Here is a 25389-nt window from a genome sequence, read left to right on the forward strand (position 1 = left end):
CGCGCTCTACATGGGGCTACCTTTGTACCAGGTTCGGAAGCTTCAGCTAGTTCAAAATGCTGCAGCCAGATTGATTGCTGGAACTTCCAGGTCAGACCATATAACACCGGTACTAAGATCTTTATACTGGCTGCCTATTAGCTTCCAGGCTCAATACAAAGTGTTGGTTATTACCTATAAAGCCCTATATGGCTTGGGTCCGAGTTACTTGAGGGAACGCCTCTCCCCATATAGTCCACCCCGCACTGTCAGAACATCAGGAAAAAATGTATTAGTACACCCTAAGGTGAGACTAGCAGCAACTCACCAGAGAGCATTTTCATCGGCTGCACCAATGTACTGGAATAAACTTCCAGAAGAGCTTCGTATGACCTCTACATTGGATGCCTTCAAAACGGCTTTAAAGACCCACCTCTTCCGATTAGCATTTCCTTCGGACTCCTTATAGAGACTGTCCTCCCCTGATTCAAATGACTAATTGCAATTGATAGATTCCATGTTTGTTTTACTTGATGTTCGGTTTTTATTGATTTTTATTGATGGATATGTTGTGATGGTTGCTTTTTATGATGTGAAATTTTTAAATGATTCTATGCACCGCGTTGATCGTCTCGGAAAAGTGGTATATAAATAAAGCATATTATTATTATTATTATTATTATTATTATTATTATTATTATTATTATTATTATTATTCTACAGAGTAGATGCAACCTTAGTCACTGCTCCATCAACACTGGAATAAAGAACATTTGATTGCTGGGAGGCTCCTGTTCAATGTCTTGGCCACTGCCATATGATGTCTCTTAAATGTATCTTATTCCCCCTGCTATTTAACAATTACATGGCACCACTGGGGCAGGTAATCTATGGCCTTTCATATCAGCATGACTGAGACTTTGTGCAACTCATAGTCCTACTCATTCATTCACAAGCATTCAAACCCTGCTCCCTCTGGCATTGTTCTCCTATCAAAGTATAGAAGGAGAAGGTAGGTGGGAAAACACCTGCTATGTCTGGAGCCTGTCCATATGATCAGTTTTTCAGGGTTCAGAATAACTGAGCCCTTTTAGATGTAGCAGAGTCTCTTCAAACTGTCTCTCTCCATGTGAGAAAAGTGATAATGGAGGTTGGTGGTGCTAATGCACTTACTCTTCACATATTTCAGTTTAACAGTGTTCTGAATCTTTCCATCCCATTCTAGGAAAGCTGCTAAGGTCACAAGCCATGACTGCCAGGAAAACAGGAGGCAAAACTCTGTACCCTCTATACATAGAGTCCCAGGTCAGGGACCAATAAACAATATTTATTTCAATAAACAATAAGCAGTTGGATATTGGATATACAAGGAGCAGAAGTACAGTGCTCCCTCGGGTTACGAAATTAATTCGTTCCGCGGCCGCTTTCGTAACCCGAAAAGCCTTCGCAAGCCGAAAACCCATAGGCGCTAATGGGGAAAAGCCGCGTTTCGTGCGAAAAAGCGCCGAAAAGCACCAAAAATTTTCTTCGTAACCCGAAAAAACATTCGTAACCCGGAACAGTTATTTCCTATGGGATTTTTTCGTATCCCGGAAATTTCGTAACCTGGGTATTTCGTATCCCGGGGTACCACTGTAGTCCATAGTAATATACACAGATGCAAACGATAAAGACACAGGTCAGCCACAACTTATGGTGACTCTATGAATGAAACATCTGCAAGACACCCTATTGTTGACAGCTCTGTTCAGTTCTTGTAGACTCATGTTTGTGGCTTCCTTGATTGAGTCTATCCATCTGTAAGGTGGTCTTCCTCTTTTTCTGCTGCCCTCTACTAATTTGCATTATGTGTACAGGTTAAGTATCCCTTATTTAAAATGCTTGGGACCAGAAGTATTTCAGAGCTGGGTTTTTAAATTTTATTTTGGAATTCAAGTAGGTTAGCATGTACCTGTACTGTATTTGTGAGGCTGTATAAAGTTATGAGGCTGAAGACAGATATGAGGATCTGTGAAATGGCAGGAAGTATGGATTTGTGCCAAGTGCCATGCTTAGATTCCCATCATTTCATAGATCCTTGCATCTCTCTTCAGTTTCTCTCTCCAACATCATAAATGCAGTATAGGTACGTAATATGCCACTTGACTAAAATCCAAAATATTCCAGAATCAAAGCCTTGAAGCATCATGCCAGCACTCAAAACGTTTTGGATTTTGGAGAATTTCAGATTTCTGGATAAGGGATACTCAACCTGTATGGGGCAAAAAAAAAAAAAAAAAAAAAAAAAGCCATCTACCCTAACTGTACATATATACCGTAAGCATGATCAACCCAGAAATAGCATGACCAAGACATAGGCTAAAATGAAGGTGCAAGGATGCAAGGACAAGAACAAAATTGCAACACCAATTTTGATATCAAAACCTCAATCAATTAGGCAATAATCCAATCATTTACCAAAAAGACCAGAATATTTTAGCATCTTGGCATAAGTACTGCTTTCCAACTGAATTGAACTGAAATCATGCTCTCCAATGAGTAGGCCTCATAGATAACCTTAAGAAGTGTGTACAATATTAGGTATGTGTTTCTAGGCTGTTAGAAGCTGGATTCCACAGGAACTTGCAAAGAACATGATTTTGTCACAGAGAGGCATTTCTTATTATGATGAAATATGTTCCTCTACTGTTCAAAACCTCAAAAATCCCATGCCTGTGAATCAAATGAAGCCTGCCAGTCTTGCTTCTTCATGCTGGCTTCCTTTAATGCATGGATCTACTGCTCCCTTCTCCATCGGTAGCTGGGGAAAATTAAAAGATGTCCTGCAGCCAGGCTTGAATAGGTGGGCTAAAGAACAGTGAGTGCACTGCAAGCCCTCTTTTAATATCTGACCTATCTTTTGATTCAGTTATACATTTCTGGTTTCAAATATGTAGTAGAAGCTTGACACAAACCTGAAGTGGAATACAGACAAGAAAATATAAACAGTCTGGACCTACTGAATACTGATAGTTCAACAAATACACTCATCCCTCCACATTTGTGGCTTTGACTTTTGTGGATTTGATTAATATGCTCTCTCCCTACAAATCTCTAGCTCTTCCAGAAAAATTCTGCTGCAAGTTGACCATAAAGTTGCACTGGAGGACCTAAAGATTCAGAGAGAAAACACTTCTCTAGGTATTTGTAGATTCTGCAACATGATTCTTTGTTGCCTGCTTATTTTTTATCTAAATCTATTTTGTATTATTATCTATTGTTTTATGAGTATTTTGTAGAATGTACGCCATTGACAGTTTTCATTTTTTTCGATTTTATTGTTTGCATGTACAGCGCTGTGTAAATCTACAGCGCTATATAAATAAAGTATAATAATAATAATAATAATAATAATAATAATTCTATGGTCAAATTCTGGCAGATGTTGTCCACAGAGTTTTGCTGGAGGCCCCAGAAATTCCTAGAGAGGTGTTCTCTTTGCTTAAAAATGTACTGTTTATTTATCTATTTTTTTTCTTTTCATTTTCATTGGGCTCCTGTGCCCCCAACCCCTGCGAATGTGGAGGGAGAAGTGTACATGAAGGAGTAGTTGTAGGTCTTCAAATTTAACTTCATTTTATGGTGACCCTACCATAGTGTTTTCTTGGCAAGATTTATTTAGAGGACTTTGTCTTTGCTTTCCTTTGAACCTGAGAGAGGTGATTTGCAGGCTGCATCCGCACTGCAAAAATAATCTGTTTAGATACTGCTTTAACTGCCATGGCTCAATGCTATGGAATCCAGGGAATTGTAGTTTGTTGTGGCACTAGAGCTCTCTGACAGAGAAGACAAAATGTCTCCCAAAACTACAACTTCCAGAATTCCATACCATTGAGCCATGGCAGTTAAAGCAGTATCAAACTGGATTATTTCTGCAGTGTAGATGCAGCCCCAGTGTATTTACATGTTTGAGTAGGGATTTGAATTCTCCTAGAGTCTCCTGGAGTCCTAATCCAACATTCAAACCACTTTATCAACCTGCCTATGCTTCAAAATCTTGAGGTCTTCTCTTAGTGCCTGTCTTAACAGAACGGTGTTATGCATCTGCTAAGGAAAGGGCCTTCTCTCTTGAGGCAACCCGGAATTTCCTCTTTAGTGAGACCTAACATCACAATGTTTTCCTCATTAGGATAAGACTCATTTCTTGGTAATTTAAAGTGTCATGTTTCATAATCTGCCTCTTGTTTTAAAAAAGTTTTTAGATGGGGTTTTTTTTTGCATTTATCTTTTGATTAAATGATTTTATAAATAAATAAGGGGATCAATAGAGTGTAGCAAAGCTGGTGGGCATACTTTGTCTGGCTTATACATGGTGAGATGGTTTAAAACTCACCCAGGCACATGGGATACTTCAGCTCCCCAGAGTCACATTCCATTGCAGGATTCACACAGAACTAGATCTGCATAGCTGGTATTTATGACACTGTCAGCTGAAGAGTTCTAAACAATGACCCTGAATTTCTAACACTGGCCATGTACAAGTATGTTTTTGTTTTGTTTTATACAGACATAAACAATAGTGTTTTAAAGACACAAAATGTCCTTGTTACAAGGCTGACAGCTACTCAAAACAACCATTCTACGTCATATGAACACATGTTTTCTGCTTTTGGATACTGTGGAATATCCTTGAATCTATACCCACAAATGCTCCTGCGGAGAGGGGACATTTTCATATCCTTCAATACATTCTCATTGATTTTCAACTGCGTAAAAACACCGAGGAACAGTGTAAAAACATTAGAGACAAAAGTGGGAGAATTGTGAATGCAACAATTCACTGCATCACAAATTCTGTTTAACCTTATAATTTTGAAATGTGTTTTAAATACTTTGGGCTAAATCCAAAGATAAGTCTCACTTAGGATAAACCCATTAAAATCATTCTGATTTAAGGTAGTAGTGACTAACATGTCCAATACATTTCAATGCATTTGAATTCAATTCAGCCCAAGAGACATATAAAAGGCATTAACGATCTATGGTTACATAGATGGGAAATAACCCTAAAAACTTTCCAAGGAGCTCTGTAACTCACCTTTCCAACCATCCTTGGTGCGAATGCACTAGAAAACTGTAATCCAGTTAGTCATTACTACTGACTCAAGGCCTACAAATAAGCTCAGGAGCCCTACTTCTTCCTATGACCCTGTGTCCTGGATACTTGGAGTTTCTTGCCATCCCTGTCCACCACCTAGCTGCTAGTTCTGGAAGTTCTTTTCATATTTATTTGCCCTGGGGCCCAATGTAGAGCAATGACACTGTGTGGTCTTTATAGAGACTTATTATAAAGATGCTTTGAGTTTAAAGTATCTTTGATGTAAGGAAAATGATTTGCTGAGAAATAATAATAAAAAATCCACATTAATTGAAGTCTCACATTCTTGGCACTCAGTAATATGAACCCTGCATTATGAAACATCAAGAGATATTTTACAATATTTGTTGCTTACTCATCCTTTAAGCTGTGATGGTAAAATGGGGACTAGTTCTGGACAAATTGCGACTTTCTCTACTTGAACAGCATAAGAAAAACTTGTCTGTAATGGCAACATGTCAGAAGAAAAAAGAAAAAGAAAAAAGGGGGCTTCCCTCCATAATTTTTTTCCTTATTGTCTATTTTCAGTCCAAATTATTCATGTCTGCTAGCCTTATTCTTGAACGGACTCAGGAAGAAAAAGCCTTCTATTGTCTAATTTCTCCAAGTCCCCCCCCCCTCTCTCTATATATATAATCATTGAGAAGAATCAGAAGAAATATTTTAGTTAAGCTTGTAACTAGCCGACTTTAAAGAAATGCCAGGCTGCAAACTTCCAGGGTGACACAAAACATGAGACAAGTTATCGAGTAAGGTTAAACTGAGGTCCAGGCATCCAAAGTGCTGGTGAACTCCTCTTGCTGTTAGGTGATTAATCGGCGTTTATTTTTAGAGCTTGAACTAACAGGCCATCCTGGGGCCAGCGAGATGATATTATCTGAATAATCTCTGCCTGCCTTGTGCCAGGAGGAGAAACCGTTTTCTCTCTCTCTCTCTTTACAGCTGTTGATCTGGCTACAGTCCTGGCCAGAGTAGTAAGATGTGCCAAACACAAAATCTCCCCTACGTCGTATTGCATGTCATACATTCAAAGGTGATTTTGAGATGGCCTGGCTAGGCCTGAAATAATGTAGTCTTTACTGAGAGCCAGGGCTAAAATGGAGCTTGCTACAAGCTCCCTTGCCTGAGGTCAACTCATTATTTTTTTTTAACCAGAGGAGGTATTCCCCCTACTGGCCATGGATGTTGATCTCAAAAGAATATGGGCACAATATACACTTCAATCTTGTATCCCCTGCCTTTCCTTGCCCTACAAATATTAAGCCAATGTGCTTGGAACTGCATAGACCAAGGATTCCTAAGCACCCATATACGTTTGAGTCTATTTCAGGTAGGACTGCCAGTGGATTTAGCCTGTGATTGTATCCATATGAATTAATTTTTTTAAAAAAAATATAGCCATGAGACATATGGAGGGCATGAACCATCTATGGCTATATAGATGGAGCATGACCTTAATGGGCCTTTGCAGAAATCATAGTACAAAATAATATTGCAAAATACCAGTTGTTTCAGAAACAGGGTAAACATAGAACTTACTACTAAAATTTAGCAATGTTCAATGTAGACTACATCACATTTCACAAATGATTGCAGAGTTTGTATGTGTGTTTGTGTGTGTGTGTCACAGAGAGAAAGAGAGAGAGAGGGAAGAGACATCAGAAAGAAAAGGGAAGGATGAATGTACAGCATCAGTTTGATCCAGAACCCAGCTATTATTCTCAGATTTGAGTTCATCAGCTTGGTTAGACCTTCCTTCCCCCCAGTAAGTTGGAGTTCAGAGTCCAAATCCAAAAAACAAAAACAAAACAAAAACAAAACAAAAAACCACACTTGAATTTCAAATTGGATTTGAGGGAGCAAAATAAAGTAAATAAATAAAACCTTTTTATTTGGTCTTTACAAACTGCCCTACTAGGTAAAAGGCACCAATAAAGAGATAAATTCTTTCCTTGAAACTGAACATGGTGTATACATTCTGTGGATAAATAGGACTCTCATTTCTAAACCTGTCAGTCTTATACTTTCCACCTGCTCTACTTTTACATTTACATTTTTAAAGCGTATTTTAAAAGCATGTCTAATAGATTAAGCATTATTTTTAACCAAGTTCAAAGGGAAGGGGGGCATGCGGCTTTGCTCATGCTACCTGATTTCACTATGGCAACAGAAGAAAAAGGGTAAATTCAAGAGATTAAAAGAGCTATAATTCCAGTTGAAGGAATAAAAGTAAGAATTAAAATTCATTTGTAATTCCAGGTAATTTACACTACCTCAGAACTATAAGTTAATTTTAAGATCCCTGGTTTCCAAGGGAAAGGATAAAAGTAATATATTATAAAATAGATGAAGAAATTTGTGTCTGATAAAGCATTGTTTTCTCTTTAAAGTACTTATTTGGTCTTTCTTAAGACACATGTATGTGTTCTATGCAAATGTATGAAAACGTTGGTATAAATATGCTTTTTCTCTTAACTGCTCTTCTTACAAATACTTAGAGGAGACTTGATAATTCTACAGAATGGTGGAAGTTTTAAATGCATTTTTGATCACATAAAACTTTTCTAGTTTTCATGTGAATCTCATGTAACACTGCTTTAGCATGCCATCACTCATAGGTAAATTAATTGATTGATTTTACTAAAGCGTCAGCTACATTTTCTCATATGTCTGAGTTAAAATAGTATGAAAAAGAGTAAAAATATTTGTATTTTGCAGGCAAATAGACTTTATAAGCCAGCTGTGAAAAAAACAAACAGCTTTTAAAACACTATGTAAAAATATCAGCTCAAACTATCAATAAAACTATTAACAAAACAATATACCACTGAAGACATGTTAACTTTCTAGTTAGAATTCCCAAAGAGTTCAGTGGAGTATTTTTGTCCCATGGCCTCAGCAGAGAAAATTAAAAACAAAAAACAGTCCAGCAAAATGTAAACAGAAATTCTGTACCTATGGACAATGGAAGCATGACATGGTAAATTGTATAGCTGTCCTCTTAATGTATTTGTCAGGCAATGCTAACTAAATGCAATAAAAACTGAATGAAAATGAGGTTGGAGTTATCTCATTGAGGTATTCTAAAAAAAGCCACAGGCCCAAATCTAATCCCCTCCACCAGCAGGCTTGGGCAGTTCAGGTATATCTTAGTTAACAAAGTAGATATGTTATTGGATTTATTTCATTAACAAAAACTTTGGTACCAGAAGTAGAAATAACATGAAAATAATAAGACTAGGTTCCTACATCACCAAAAATAAAAAAAGAAAAAGAAAAGAAAAGAAAAGAAAAAGAAAGAAAGAAGAGAAAAGCAGTTCAACATGTTTTACCAAACTTTTTATTCAAAACTAACACTGTGCACATGTGAAATGAAGCAATAAGGTACACCTTGCATAAGTAAACAAAAACATTTTGAATCTTCTAGAGACCACTTGGGTCTCAAGATCTAAAACAGAATATCAACTTAGATCAATGGGAAAGACTGTGGAATAAAAGGCCGAAGTACACATTGTCTAATGAACTGAAAGAGAACTTTTTCAAAATGCAGTTCAGGTGGTACTTGATGCCAGCGAGACTAGCCAGAATGTATAAAGGACTCTCAAATAAATGGTGGAAATGCAAACATGAGGTTGGCACTTTTTACCCTGTATGATGGAACTGTAATTGAGTTAACAAATTTTGGAAAACTGTTCATGGAATTGTGAAAGAAATCTTACAAGTTAAATTATTCATGGATGCAATGCTTTATTTGTTAAGTATGTGTAGTAACGATGATTTACAGCACAAATACGGCAAATTATTATTTTATATACAACAAGTGCCAGGATAGTGTTTGCTAGAAAATGGAAATTAGAAAAACTCCTCTCGGTGGACGAATGGTTAGCTAAAGTAACAAATTTGGTTCAGTTAGATAAACTTACTTGTTTGTTAAGAGGTCAAGATTGGGAAAGACATGGCGAAATTTGGAAACCGCTATATGAATACTTAAGCAAGAAAATGATCAAGATTGAAGAAACTTGATTATATTTTGTAAGCTAAACTGATTAAGGAATAAAAACTGTTATTGTCAGATAAGTCATAGATATGGAAATAAGGTTAGGTGAATGAAAGATTTTTGTATATAGGCAGATACGAATTTAGAAATTCTGAAAATTTGGAAAGGGGTTGGAATGGTTATGAGCTTTAATCACAAAAATGACTTATTTGGAGTTCAGGAAGTCACATTCCTGTTTGGGTATATTTTGTATTTGTTGTGAGTCTTTTTTGTAGTATGTAATATATGTTGTATTCTTTTTATGTTGTGTGATTAGGTCTTGTCATATGATGTGAAGGTGATGTTAATGTGATGGGATATGTGTTATTTTTTTAATAAATCAATAAAAGGGGGGAAAAAGAATCTTCTAGAGACAACTTGGAAGCTTCCTAGGATGATTTTTTCTTCTTCCAACAGCCTCTGCTTACTTATGATTTCCATTTTGGTAGAGGAAATTATAGGTCGATGGTTCCCCCCCCCAAAAAAAAAGCCAGGGTAGCTGGTCAGACAGGTAAACATGCTTTCTTTTTGTTTTGCTTTTCACACATGCTCAGTAAGTGATTATAAAGACAGCTGTTCACCTTGCCTGTTATATGTAACCACACACAGCTACAATAGGAATGCCTAGAGCAAAATCCCATGCAACCATTTTCTTGCAGCCCAAAACTAAGAATGAGCCTTTCTATCCAACACTAATAATGCAAAAAACCTTCCAGCTAGAAAGAAGATCAGAAAGGGAAGGAGCTGGTCTGGTCTTCCTTAAAAAGACTTTGTAAAAAGGAGCTTTTCTGTCAGAGGCTTTGCTAACTAAGTCATGCCAGTACGTAGAAGGTTTTTTTCAGTTCTCTAGAGCAGATTTAGAGAGGAAGCAGCTCAGTCAGTGGAAGAAACCTGGTTGGATCCTGGACTCAGTATTGTTGTATTCTCTTAACGACTAACAAACTATAGTTCATAATTTGCTGAACCTTCTCTTCAACAGATTTATGTGGGATAGTAGTTTTTTTTTTAGGGCATGTTATGTCTCCATATCCCTTCAAGTTGTATGTTGACTTATGGTGACCCCATGAATTTCATAGGATTTTTTTTTTAAGGCAAGGAATACTCAGAAGTGATTTTGCTAGATAGGGTCATCATAAATTGGAGTCAAACTAAAGGCACATAACAACAAAGTTCTGCTTTGATTAAATTTTGACATGCCATCCACATGTAATGCCAAACTTCAATGTTTCCTTTAAAAAAAGATGATATTTTTATCCAATACAGTCTTACATTTCATATACTTTATGTGGCACTTGGAAAATACAGTGGACCCTTGTTATACACTGGGGTTTGGTTCCAAGATCCCCCATGGATAACAAAATTCGTGGATGCTCAAGTCCCATTAAATATAATGACATAGCAAAATGGTGTCCCTTATAAAAATGGAAGATCAAGGTTTGATATTTGGAATTTATACTTTTTTGAACATTTTCAAACCATGGATGCTTGAATCCATGTATAAGAAGGGCATACTGCACTTTTTTTTCTACCTGGAATATGTTGGTTCATATTAACTACTAATACAGAAGTGAGATGAGCACTGGGACAGTTCATAGTACCATGTCCACCCAACCAATGGCCCTAGCTTTTTGTGGTATCATTCTGTGACTGCATCCTTCTGTGAAACAAGAGGCTATGCTGATAGCAGCAGCGCTGCAGGCAGGGTCTCTCATGTCAGACAGAGTTTTACTGAGGAGCCAAACTAAATGTGCCAAACAGCTACTGAGCAGCAGCAGTAGTGTGTGTGTGTGTGCGCGTGCAGGGACACAGTAAACCCCTTTTGAATTTATTTTACTGTGAAAACCTTATGATGAGCCAATCCAGTGTAAAACAAGAGGTAGTGCCAGAAGATGGAATTCCCAGGTTACATGGTATTCAACAAGCTACAGAAGGACAACTACGAATATAACTGTGGCTCATGTACAAATGGACATAAGTTGAAAAGGCGTGCATCTTTTAACATGGTTAGAAGTGAAAGGAAATTCTGAAGGTGCACAAAACCAGGATTCAAATTCTCACCCAGCCATGCAAACCAACTGTGTATAGTCCCCAGGAATGAAATTGCATACTGGATAATGGAATGCACCAAAGAATTTCAAAAGAAAATCAGTCTATGCATTATATATTATAGCAAGGCCTTTGATTGTACAGATAATGAAAAAACTATGGACCACAGTGGTACCCCGGGATACGAATGCGCCGGGTTACGAATTTTTCGGGATACGAAAAAATCCCATAGGGATTTATTGCTTCGGCTTACGAAGGTTTCTTCGGGTTACGAAAAAACCGCGGCGCTATTTTCCGCCACCGGAGGGCAGCAGAGAGCTATTTTTCCATTAGCGCCTATGGGAATTCGGCTTACGAAGGTATTTCGGGTTACGAAATTAACCGCGGAACGAATTAATTTCGTAACCCGGGGTACCACTGCACTTGGAAAGAAATGGATGTGCTACACCAACTGGTTGTCCTGATGCCTAACCTATACTCAGGAAAAGAAGCTACTGTTAGGAAGGAATATGGAAGAATGGAATGGTTTCCAATTGGCAAGGGAGTAAAGTAAGGCTGCATTTTATCAATCTGTTTAACTTGTATGCAGAACATATCATATGTAAAGCAGGATTACACTTTGAGGAAAGAGGTGTGAAAATTGGAGGGAGGAACATCAAGTCTCAAGTCAAGTCGCAAATATCTTCAAATATCAAGTAGAGTTGCTAGTCTTTGCAAGATACTTTCAAGTCAAGTCTCAAACTGTGTCTCAGGTCTGGGAGCTAAATATAACAGAAAAAGAGGTGGTGGGTTATGTGTGTGGGATGGGGTGGGGTGGAGTTTCAATAACTAGAAAATGAAGAAGGTGTACGTAAAGTTAGGTAAAGTAAATTCTCAGAGGGGAACAGCTAACATGTTAGGCAATGGGCTTGAGACAGGAGAATCCTTCTAAAACTTTTGAAAACTTTAAAAAGCTTCTCTAATGTGCAGCAGGGACAGGCTGCTGTGTAGGCTTTTCAACTCCTACCTCAAGCCCATTGCCTAATGTGTTTGCTGTCTCTGGATGAAGGCTGGTAAGTCAGTCACTAATAAATATACAAATCGTGAGTCAGTGCATCATTTATTGCCCAGTTGAGTCCAAGTTGAGTTACTGGATAAAACTGAATCTGCACCAATCAATTCAAGTCTACATCACTGGTTCTACAGATACTGCGGACTACTGAGAGACAAATAAATGGGTTCTAGAGCATTTGTCCCTGGTAGCCAACATGACTAAACTGAGACTGTTGTCCTATGGCCATATCATGAGAAGATATGACTCACTAGAAAATAAAATAATGCACGGTAAGGTAGAAAGGAATAGGAAAAGAAGAAGGCCACATTATAGATGGATAGACTCAATCTATCTGACCAGACCAGGGCTGTTGATGATATTGGTGACCTGAAGGTGTCTCTTTCATAGATCTCTATAAATCAAAGCTGACTTGATGGCAATTGACAACAACCATATTCTTAAAGTATCCAAAGGCTTTTAAGATACACTGGTATGGCACATCAGGACTGACTACTGATGCAACACACTGACTAATATACCAATTAATATCTAACAGTTAATCTATTGGCCTGTACTAAAGCCACTTTTTGTAAACATAAAAATAACCATCCAGAAATTAATTGATATGGCAAAATTTTCACTGATGTTAATGAATCACGATTTATTAATTTACTGAACTGTCTAAATGAGGACTATTTCATACAGTATAGAAAACTGAAGTCAAATTTGCTGCCATGTACTGTATATTCAACAGGAACCTGCAACTAATGTCAGTTCTATTACAAATGTACCTGTATGAAACATGTACAAGTTGGGTATCCTTTATCTGGAATGCCAAAATCCGAAATAGTCCAAAATTGTCCACATAGGTGGCTGAAATAGTGACACCTTTGCTTTCTGATGGTTTAATATATTTAATGTTTTGATTTGGATTCCATCTCCAGAGTATCTCATTATGCTTATGCTAACATTCCAAAAAATGTTTGGGGAAAAACCCAAACCCAATGAAAACCACTTCTTGCCCAAAGTATTTTGGATAAAAGATACTCAACCTGTACCTGCTAATAGACATTAAAATCTCACCTTACTTTAAAAATTTTTTGGTTATACATCTGAATAATTATTGTAGAAAGATGTTTAGAAACTGAAAGAAATGGAGGAAAAATACCTTCCTTACATAATGCCCTGGTCTGGCACAACTCTTATGGAGGATAATGGCCATTATGTAAACAAATTCTCATGTTAATAGGTTAAGTGTTCATGAAGTTGATAAATGTGAAGCTAATATAATCAGTGGCAATAAGAAACCATACAATTGGCTGTTGGCAGGGCTAATCAGAGCTTCTACTTTTCATAGGGGTAAAGTTTCAGAAAGATGTCGACTCTTGGCCTTTTGACCTAGATGAGACCTTGTACATGCCAGCCTTCCATTCTGCCAAACAGACTGGAACTTGGAGTGCAAATCAGTAACATGTGCCCTTCACTAATAGAACACATGGCTTTAAAATTAAACTGCAACGTGATCGAGTGCTTCAGGATATTTTAACAGTTAAAAGGGAATTGCTCAGATAAAATGTTTAGGTCACATCTTTTATTTCCCTTTGCTCCTCCCCACTTAAAAACCCGGACAAATTCAATTGTATTGTATTTCTTTAAAATCTGCTGCAATAACAAAAAGTTCAGTTAATTATTTCACGGTTGATTGATCTAGAGGAAATGAGGATGTTGTGTGTGTTTCTCTTCAGCATATGCCACTTATTAGATACATAGGTTTGCTACATCCACCCAGCTTTAAAAAAAGATGACCGGAAAAATAACTTGGTAAATACAAATATGTTATGCAAAACAGCAAAAAGGCTTACAGAACCATTGAAATTTCTAATATATCCCCCATACTTGCACTCATTCTCTTTCCACATACACAAATAATATATGTATACTAAATATTTTAACTGTGCAATCCTATACATGTGCAATTCTATGTAGAAATAAGTTTCACTGATTAAGCAGGATGTATTCTTGTATCGTTCAGTGTCTACAGGACTTTTGCTTCAATAATATTTTTATTAAAGCCATGAAACAAAACCTGAAATCCTGCAAGCGAAGAAAAAGAAGCGTAACCTGTCCTCATTTTAAAGGAATGTGAGTGGAAGGAGAAAACATATACTGTGAACTCTAGTACATTGCAGTAGTGGGAAAAGTGAAGTACTACAATATATTGTGAGTTGTTTTATAATATATATGATAAATAAATATTTATGCATGGAATGGAGATGTGGATCACCAAAATGAGTTTGCCAGCATGAAATGTATGACTGTGTAAACTGATCTCATCTTGATGTATGTGATGCATGTGGCATTACTAGGTTTGCTGAGGACCAGGAAACTGCAATGAGAAGTAGGATTTTTTTCCACCAGTGTAGAGAAGCCCTGAGAGCACAAGAGGGAGGGAGGGAGGGGAAAATGGACTACTGTAACTTGGAAGAACAGGAATAAAAGAGACCAATTTGCTCTGGCTTAACTATGATCGAAGATATTCTGATTTGGTTCTAGCCAGCTGGCTTGGCTTACTTTCATTGGTTTAGTTCCAGTTCATGTGGGAATATTTAAATATTGTCCATATTACAACAAAACTTTGTCAAGTGCAGGAGAGTATTTCAAAGCACATCAACTACATATATGTTGGCCCTTAGGTCAAAGATTAATATACAGATTTCAGTTTCAGTATTAACTCCAAAATGAAGTGAAAGTACACAAGCAACACAAAGTATGCACTCTGAAAGATTGTGAAACCCATTACTCTCTTCTTTGCCTCACTAAGATGTTCACTTAGTATGGTGAGTTGCAGCTTTAAAGCACTATGGTTGCATTAAGTGTGCTATTGACTAGACTTTGAAAATGACAGCAGCCTGGATAAATCTTCTACTACTCTTTCTACCCAGTCTTTTCCCTTGCCTGCTGTGGATTTCAACCACAGTCCTGCTTGTCAGATTAATCAAGAACCATACGGGCAAAGTACTGCAATAACTTGAACTTTTCTTATATCAAAAATCTGTTTTCATTTCAGTTCAACAGTCACTTCTAAACATTGTATCTTCTGGTTCCAGTGTGGGACACATGGAATTTTGATATGATTTTGTGTCTAGGCTTAGGTTTCATTTGAATTCTCAAAACTATTTCCATATTGTGGTTTTGCTGATTATTGTAATATTTTATGCAGGCAGGTTTTCCTCCAGTATCAACCCTAGAAGTTATTATTTTATTACTTGTAAAATGTTTTCCCCCGAAGCAAACATTTGGTAGAGTTCTGACCTTATCTTAAAAAAAAAATGAATCATCAGCTACCACTGAGAGTATAAATGACCATCTTAAAGTAAAATAATCACAGAAAAATACAGCATTGTGCTTTAGCAAAAAACATCTCCCATCACAGTAAAAAGCTTGACAAAAGATGAAGCAGAAGAGAGGCCAAAGGTACGGGTTAAAAAAGAGTAGGTATGTCTATGAAAACCCCCACTCCTTGGGAGAGAGGGAAAGAATGAGAGCAAGAGTGCCAAGAGATACTATGGATGTATTTCAGATGGTGGAAGACATACATTACTATGATCAAATGATGTGGTTCTAAGATTAACTATCTTTATTTCAATTACATCCCTTATTTTGGACTATAATTTTTTTCTTAAACTAGGCATGCACAGAATTTACAGAATTCACATTATGATAAACTGAAACCAGAATAGTATCATATTTTTTTCTTTAATGAGGACTTTTCTAAAATATGAGGGAAACTATATTTTAGTAATTGTTTGTTGCATATTTGTAGGAAGTCAGTTTTCATTTCTTCGTGGGTGCATGTGCAACCCTGGCAAATGCATGTATCCACATACACCATGAGAAATATTCCATACATTTATAAGGATGGGTCATTTCTGGCACCGCCAATTTTTGACCCATCGTTCCTCAGTGAACCACACTGCTGCATGTTCAGCCAAATATGTACTCAGGAAATAATGGGAAGTCACCTCTGGATTTAAATTTCTGTATTTTTAGCTTTTTTAGCCAGATTTTCACTTGGGGGGAGATGGAATATGAGAACAGTATACCACAATATTTATGGTGCATTTGAGGACAACTGAGGGCGTGAGAGGCTTTGAGTATCCAGGAAGGGGACATGGGGTACCAAAATGAGATTGGGGCACATGTGGATGATGAACCACACTTTCATCACCAGTGATACATTATATGAAAGTTACTGTAATTTGAAATGGTAACATGCATAAAAACTAGCCACAGTACACGTTCATTACACATTGTAGAGAAGGAGAACATATAAGGAAGATGAATGGGGAATGATATAAACTGTTTAATGTCTTGATACAAGTAGTGGCCCCTACTTATGGAAACAGTGGGTAAGCCAATTTTCATTTCACTTTTAGCATCCCATGGCAGCTCCATAGTTGTTCTCCACCTCTTTGGGGTAATTGTAGATATTTTCTGGGGAGGTTAGGTGAATTCTTTTATGATGGTATGTGAATGTAATTCAAGCACACTGTGTATGCTATACACATTTTCCCTATCTGCATACACTGTTGCTTAAAAGTCATAATCCATGACCTTTACAAAACTATGAAGGATGGCAAAATACCCTGAAATTTGACAGCATTAGTGCAGAAGGACACTTCTATTCAAGCTTCAATTAAAAGTTAGAAGAAACCCCAACAAAACTTTATTTGGATTCAGGAATACATAGATAAATATAAATGAAGGCAAACAGAAGATGTACAGAAGATTTGTTTTTTGTTTTTTTTATTTTTTTATTTATATACCGCTATTCCAAAGATCATAGCGGTGAACAGCAAGTAAGCTAATTTGCCCCCAACAGTCTGGGTACTCATTTTAGCCACCTCGGAAGGATGCAAGCCTGAGTCGAGCTTGGGCCCTTTTGCCTTTTGTTTTGCACATCTTCTGTTTGCCTTCATTTATATTTATCTATGCAAGAGATGTACAAAACAAACAAACACCCAGTATAGCAGTCTTAGTAATGTCATACTGGATATTTTCTGGCATCATTTCCCCATCATAATATAGACACGAATCAGAGAGCGAATCTCTGTTTTCTACAATGACTCCTATGATTGGATTACATACTGCAGAAGATGGATAGGCAAAGGGCAGCCCATGGTGCAAATGTGACCCCAAGGGCATATATGTGACCCCAAGGGCATATTTGTGCCCACCTCTCCCATTTTAGGTCATCACACCTCCAGAAATCTTTGCCATGTGTGGTTGGCTGATTTGGGCCATTTTTTGCCTCCTGTCTGTTTCAAGTGGTGGCAGCAGGGCTTTTTGCAAAACCAGAACTAACTTCTGGTTTTGAAAAGAAGGCTTTCCGGGGCCTACAAAAGGTTAATTCAGTCCCACATACAGCCATAATTAGGCAAGGGCACACTTAGGGACTTCTGAGAGCATGGCAAGGGTGATGGTGATGGTGGATGTGGTGGTACAGGGGAAGCATAGGGAATTCAGCTTTCAAGGTAAACATTTGCAGTATCCAGTTTTAGATGTTTGCTCACTTTTGTTATAGAGAGTTAATTATGAACTGCTTAGATATGGAGATTTCAAAACAGTGTAAAATAACAACAATAGCAACAACACTAAACACAAAAAAATACATTTAGATTGTTCATGAAAATAGATAATAGGTTCGATTACACCTTGGAAAAATAGGTATGTTTCAACATGCATCTAAAACTACAAACTGTGGGAACATGCATATTTCTGAAGAAAAGGTGTTTCATATAATGGTCATCGCCACACATGTAGCAGTAGAAGGCAAGTGTCTCCAGACTGCCTCAATAATGGAACAGGTCTACATAATCCGCCCCGCACTCTTAGAACATCTGGGAAGTTCTTACTAGAATATTATAATACCAGGTTAATGACAACTTCACATAAGGCATTCACTGCCGCGGCCCCAAGATTATGGAATGACCTACCGGAAGAGATCCGTCTCATTACTACCTTAGAGGCCTTTAAGAAGGCACTCAAAATGGATCTCTTCCGGAGGGCTTATCCACTGAATTCCATATAAAAAGGTTATGACGACTGCTCTTCCTTGACTGATTGTTGGCTAATGGACAAATTGTAATATTTAGAGAACTAATAGGAATTCTTGGTAAATTCAGTGTTAGTATTTTATTGTTGTATTGATTGTAAATTGTACTAAGTGTCTTTTAATGTTGTAATCCCGCCTTGATCCCTGGGAAAGGCGGGAGGTATAAATAAACTATATTATTATTATTATTATTATTATTATGGCTTAGACTGCCTTTAGGCCCCAAGTTGTTTAAAGCTTTCTAAGCTTAACAATAAAACATTAAATTTGACCTGTTAGCACTTAGGCATTCTGCACCAGCTACACCTTCCAGAATCAGACATAAAAGAAGCCTGAAACAGACATAGATCCCCACCTCATCTCTTTGACTCAGGGTCCTTGTCAGTAAGGGTTCAGCTAATTCTGGATTCCACCTGGGTTCGTCTTTATCAACCTCTGGTCACCTGAGTATTCAACTCATGATGAGTTATATCAGACAGGCTGAATTAACATTCACTGAAGCATGCTCAGGTATGAAGGATGTCATTCAATATATATTTGTACCTTCCATGCATCAGAAACAATGTGATTTCTAGGAATCTCACAAACGTTAGAAGGATGGCTTTAAATTTAATCTTGCAGAGATGTGAGCCATTCTAGAAGAGAAGAGGCACTGAGAAGAGAAGATTCAGTTCAAATTCTATGATTCTATGATGTTCTGAATCCAATGAGAGTTCCAATCTCTCTGCCCCCTTGAATGGGAAAAAGTCAGAGTGCATCACTTTTTCCACTTGGCACCAGGTTCACTGAAAAAGCGACATGGGACTTTTTCCCAATATCTTACATTTACTGAGACAGAATAATATGCCAGTGACAAAAATCAATGAAGCAATAGGGTCAGTTTGTGTCCCAGCTGTGTTTTGTTTAGAAAAATAAAAATTGTGGAAACTCAGGGACATTTGTTATGACTCTGCAGGTGATATTATAGAATTTATACATCATATGTCATAGTAATCTTTGAATTCTGTAACAAAATGTGACCCTAAAGAATTAAATGTCCCATCCTGGTACATTAGGGTTTAAAGGCCGACAGATACTGTTAATTGTAAGTAGGGCCAGCAACAAAATACTGTAGTAGAGGCTGCTCTTGTTCAGGGTTTAAACTCACTAACAGAGCCCACTATTAGTGTTATATAATATGAATATATAAGCAAATATAGTTACTGTATGCTTTGTAAAAAGAGCTCACTAAATCTAAGAGGTAACATGAGAACTCAGTATAAAAGATATAGTTAATTACTCTCTATTTCTCATTCAATGAATGTCAAAACTACCGATACAACAATAAAAAGTAAGATGTCTAGTGTATCTTCTTATTCTTCAAATGTCACTGACATTTAATAAAGATACAAGATACAGTCCCATTGTGGGAGAAAGGCAGGATATAAATCTTTGAAATAAATAAATAGATAAATAAATAAATATCTGTAAGCAGCAGGACTGTAAGAGCTAAATACACTTCAAAGCTCAGGAATTAAGCCTTACAATTAAAACAAAATCTATGCAGTAACGTGTGTGTGTATGTGTGGGTTTAAGGGAAAGTGTTTAAATAAAACATGAATTAGAAATGCTTCCATCTGCAGAAAAGTTGCAGACCACTATTATAACAAATGTGTTAACACTCCTGGCTTGTAATGGATGCTATAACAGTATTACTATCTAGATTTTTGTTTATTTTTCAGCACATTGCGACCTGAAAATCATGCTGTCTTACACTTCTGTTATGCTGTAACCTTAACTATTATTCCTACTGTGCAAAAGCAAAGCACAAATTTAAGGTGACAAAGCACCAGTTGGCGGATGTGAAGTACACTACGAAAGCAGAAACCTCTAAAAGCTGCATAACCATTATGAAATAACTGACCTATATGAAACTGCTACCATGGTTCACAAATTTATTGTCAGGTTCCAGCCTCTAGCTGTTCTCTGATTGTTCTAAATACTTGACAAACTGAAGCCTTTTCACTTTCTGTTGAAATTGCCTCATCTCCCTGTCAGAGCGCCATGGGGGACTCCATTACTTTTCCGACTTCTTTCCCCTACTGACAAGTCATTTAGCTGGCTTCTTGTTGTGAAGGCTGTCCATGTCAAATTAGCCAGGGCCCCTATTGTCCTTATTACCACTCGAAAAGCCATCATGAGTAATGCTACGGGGTCCCTCAGTTGTCATCATTTGTCAGAAAGAAAGGGAGTGTGGTTACATATAGTTGACAGGTAATTTCAGTGTCTACAATTACCCCAATTAGTCTTGTCATAAACAATTCGATAAATGCACACCAATACAAACAGATAAACACACCAAGGTCTCTCGCTATTAATGTCATGTAATGGGTAAATCAGTGATATAATGCTATATTTTATTTATTTCTGTAAAGTATCCTCAGCTGTATGCTGGCAGTTGCTACCTGGTCAGCACAAATTGTACTATCTACTTTCATTAGCTCATCACTGCAAGAGAATATGAAAGGCTGTGACAAAATTCATTTGGAGAGAAAAAAAGGAGCAGATTGCCTAAAGCAGGTGTTATAGCAAAGATAAAACAAAGGTTTTTCACTTCAGCACTGCAATGGCTTGAGAATGATTAGTATGTTAAAAAAATACACTACAGGAAACAAGAAAGAGAGGAAAAATACACTAATTTGGAAATAAGAAGTATGTAATTTTTTTTAGCTCTGTTGGTGGTATGACACATATTTAACAACATACATTAAAGGAGGATACTGAGAAACAATTATTTTACTCACAGCATTAGCACAATGTTCTTAAACTTTAATCTAAAAATGTAGGAGTTACACCCCCCCCCCCAAAAAAAGCTAGAATAAACTATTCTTCAACAGAGCTGCTAATTTCAGAATTTAAAACTATTTGACTAGAACTTTAACAAGTTCAGTGTAGCTGACAGCTGAATGATGCTATGTTTTTTTTTATCAATTGTTGTTTCATGGTGTAATACACAGCTGTTTTAACGTAGTACACCACAATGCTACAGCGCTGAATTAAGCTTATTCTTGCACACTGCACAAAAACTGTCCAAATCTCAACATCTCCTGAGCCTGCTGCTCTCTGTCTCTTTGCTGACCATAGACTTAAGTGACGGGTGGAGAACCCAACAGAAGCATGTTGTTGTAGGAAATTGCTTTTGGCAACTATTTGTTCAAGCTCAAGATTATTTTTTTAACCAACATTAAGAACCCAACAGAAAACAGGACAGGTCTCCCTAATGAGTAATCTATTTTAGCACAGTCTTGTCTAGGCATGACAGTTTACTGAGAGGCTTGAAAAACTCGTAATTACCAGTGTTACAGGGCAATTAATGTATATTACACTGCACTACTCATGGCAGCAACTGTCATTTTCTCAATAAAAATGAGTACTCTTCAGCTAAAGGTGACATTAATTGGGACTTTAATGACTATGCAGAGGAGCTGAAGCCAAATATGAACAAAACAGCGATTCAATGAGCAACTTCAGAAACGAGAAAATTGTACTAAAATGAGATTAATTGCTGTTTAGAAAAAGGAAAGAACCTAAAAAGCTATTAAATTGCAGGGTTTGGGTGCCCGGGTGATGGTTGTGATGTTAATCTTGCATTCTCACAGCAGGCAAATATTCACTAAATTCAGAGCCTTTTGACAGCAGGAAAAATCATGTATGCTTAACTTCAATCCATCAAAAATATATTTCAGCTTTTATCAGTGTTCTAAATACTTCTGCAATTTCAAAAATTACTGCTCCATTCCTTGGCTGTCATCATGCAAATGTGAACACTGTCAATATTGCTGTGAAAAATTCCTCGGCTTCAAAAGGCTTACTTCGGTGATAAAGAAAGAAAAATGTGAAGATTAGAATTGCAAAACACACACTACTAATACAACAGAAAGCAAACAATATGAATGTACTGTTTAAATTGTGGAAACTGCTAAAATAGAAAATGATGGGGTGTTTGTTTCTCTCTCTGTGTGTGTACATATATAAAAATCAAAGAAAAATAATTTCTGGTAATTTTTCAGAGTTTACACTTATATAGCAAATTATTTATTATAAATAATTAGGACATAATTTTGTAGCTCAGCTTCAGGTAACACAACCCTTAAAAACCTAGGTTCTATAGTTTTCAAAAGCCTTTATCCCTTTTACTTAATATATGAAGCAATTATATAATTACTTTTTCTTAGAGTTCTTTCAACTGTCACGATGACTGTATACATAAAACATCACACTTAAACTCTGACATATAAGAAGGATAAACATGGATCCGACTTCCTTTGAAGTTTTATCTTCAGAATCTAGAATTTTAAAGGAAAAAATTAGTTTAGGTATTGAAGATATCATACGGATTCTTTACATGTGCTAAGCTTCATGCATGTTCTGAAAGAGTTGGAGCACTGAACAGAAAAACAAGGGCATTATGGTCTTTCATGGCATTACAGTATTTCACAATTTCCTTTTCCATAATAAATTCTGTTTGTTCTACATTTTAATAAATAGTTATCACATCTACAGTATGAACCTCAGGACACATTAATGAGTACAGTATATATCTCTGGCTATATCTAAGAATAGCATCCAATAAATAATACAGTTAAGGTGTTGTTGAGGGGTTTGGTGTGTGTGTGTGTGTGTGTGTGGACATAATCAAATAGGATAGGGGTTAATTCAAGTGAATTTTTAAATATCAGTTTTGAAAGAACTTGGTTTTCATGTAATTCTACATGAAGGCAGATTCATGAAGAAACATTGTTTTAGCACTATATGTGGATAAGGAAAAAAAAAAAACTAAGCAAATCTTTATCTCAGCTACTCCCTCTGCCACTTTCCACCTACTGAGAAACTTTCCTTTCAGTTTCAAAGGAGGCTTGTTCATGCATAAGAATCCAGGGTTTACAATAAATCTTGGTCAGTTTTCAAAACAAGCTTCATAATACAGTATGCTATCTGGATAACAGACTACCAGTTGTTCATTGCTGAGCTACTGGACATTACTGAGAAGATGATAATATTCAGTGTTCATAGATCTATAGAGCCAACTCTTTAACTACCTTGGATTTTGGGGAAAAGGATATAATAAAACAAGTAAACAAACAAACAAACAAACCAGAGGCTTGTTTACATTACTAAGCATACTTCTGTCAAATCTACTAATTGCATCTAGTCAGAATAGGTATTGACTTAAACCCTTTCTGTTTTTCTTTTATGTAGGAGAGGGCAAAAAGATCATTCTGTTGGCCTCACCAAATTAATATGTGTGGCACTAAACCTGTTCTGGATCTGCACATTGTCAATGCCATCTGCATTAGTAAAGCACACACATTGGCCTAGATAAGTCATAGATAGGCTTCCACATGTTCCGAAGATTTCTTGATGTAAACATCCATACCAGTGCCACATTCAGGGCAACAAGCATAGCCTGACTATCTCTTTCTAGACTCTTAGGTCCAAAACACACTGCAGAAATAATCCAGTTTGAGACCACTTTAACTGCCTTGGCTCAATGCTAAGGAATCCTGGGAATTGTAGTTTATTGTGGCACCAGAGCTCTCTGACAGAGAAGGCAAAATGTCTCACAAAACTACCCTTCCTGCAATTCCCTATCACTGAGCCAGGGCAGTTAAAGCAGTCTTAAACTGGATTATTAATGTAGTGTGTTTTGGACCTTAGCCACTACTTGAAAAAATATTAAATCTGTCTCCCATGCAAATGCAGATGAGCCATTCTGTAGCTATTATACAGTTATTTTTCCTCCATGCCCCCCCCCCCCCCCGTCAAATAACTGAAAGCCAGCATTGTGTGAGAGCCTCTGTGGTCAGTGGATTGAGCATTGGTCTAAGACTGGGAAACCAGGGCTCAATCTTTGCTAAGCCATTGAAGTCCAGAACACCTGGAGAACCAGAGTTTGGGAATCACTGACCTAGCAGGACATCAGCATAGGCAGAGGCCACTCTCCTTCTTTGCCATGTGAGGATCAAGAAAAAAGGGCAATAAAACACAAGTAGCTTCCCTTGAGATCCAGGCTTCCCCTGGGCAAAAATAACTGTCCTTTTCTTATGCAAAGGGATCTTGTAGTAATTGTATATAATGACAGACTGATATTCCAGACTTCATTTCTACCCTTCATTTCTAAAATAATTATACCGGTTCTCACTCAACATTACATGTAGAGTCTAGAGGCCTTATCACATGTGAAAACTGAAACTCCAGTCCAGAGCCATTCCAAAGGGAAGAGGAAGCAAAGTCAATTCGAATCCAAGCCAATTCATGTGATTTCACACGTGAAGAGCGAAATTGTGGTCATTCCTGAGGCAAAGTGGAGCGAGTGTCAAATAAATTATCACACCAGTACATACCATGCAGATTCAACAATTCAAATTGGTACTCTTGCACATGTTCAGTGGGGCTCTGAATGCATCGAGAAACTTTTATGCTTCCGGGGTGAAGAAGGGGGCCACTTCCTGTTTTGCACGAATGCTAGCCTCATGTGAATGATTGCTTTGCGTTGGGCAAACACACATAAATAATATGCATACACACACATATGTATAAACATGCATATACCATGTACAGGCACGTGGAGACATGCACGCAGGGTCCAAATACACATATATACATACATATACATACAAACACACCTGTATATATGTATACATACATACATACATTTATGTATACACACATGTATATATATATGTGTATATATATATATATATATATATATATATGTCTGTAGATGTACATATATGCATACATATATAAACACACACATATATACGCATATACATATACATACATACATGCATGTATATATGTACATACATGCACACACACACACACACATATGCACACGCATATACACATATACATATACATATATATGTACACACATACAAATATACATACATGTATGTATGTATATGTATATGCGTATATAACAGAATGTATATATACACACACAGATCTATCTATCTATCTATCTATCTATCTATCTATCTATCTATCTATCTATCTAT

General features: G+C 37.0%; 1 protein-coding gene across 5 annotated transcripts in view; it reads right to left on the reverse strand.

The window, feature by feature from the left end:
- Positions 1-25389, reverse strand: part of CDIN1 (CDAN1 interacting nuclease 1) — a 172736-nt gene that overhangs the window by 10836 nt on the left and 136511 nt on the right. Inside the window, exons 11-12 of one of the 5 annotated variants that reach the window (XR_006101536.1) lie at positions 22551-22671; positions 21153-22196 (exon numbers count right to left, since the gene is read on the reverse strand). The exons of 3 other annotated variants lie outside the window; for them this stretch is intronic. The gene's annotated coding sequence lies outside the window, so the exon portion shown is untranslated. Of the gene's footprint in view, positions 1-21152; positions 22197-22550; positions 22672-25389 lie in introns of those variants that run through there. One more of the 5 variants, XR_006101537.1, reaches the window with a different exon arrangement.

This window comes from Sceloporus undulatus, chromosome 1, assembly GCF_019175285.1.
Source record: "Sceloporus undulatus isolate JIND9_A2432 ecotype Alabama chromosome 1, SceUnd_v1.1, whole genome shotgun sequence".
Lineage (NCBI taxonomy): Eukaryota > Metazoa > Chordata > Lepidosauria > Squamata > Phrynosomatidae > Sceloporus > Sceloporus undulatus.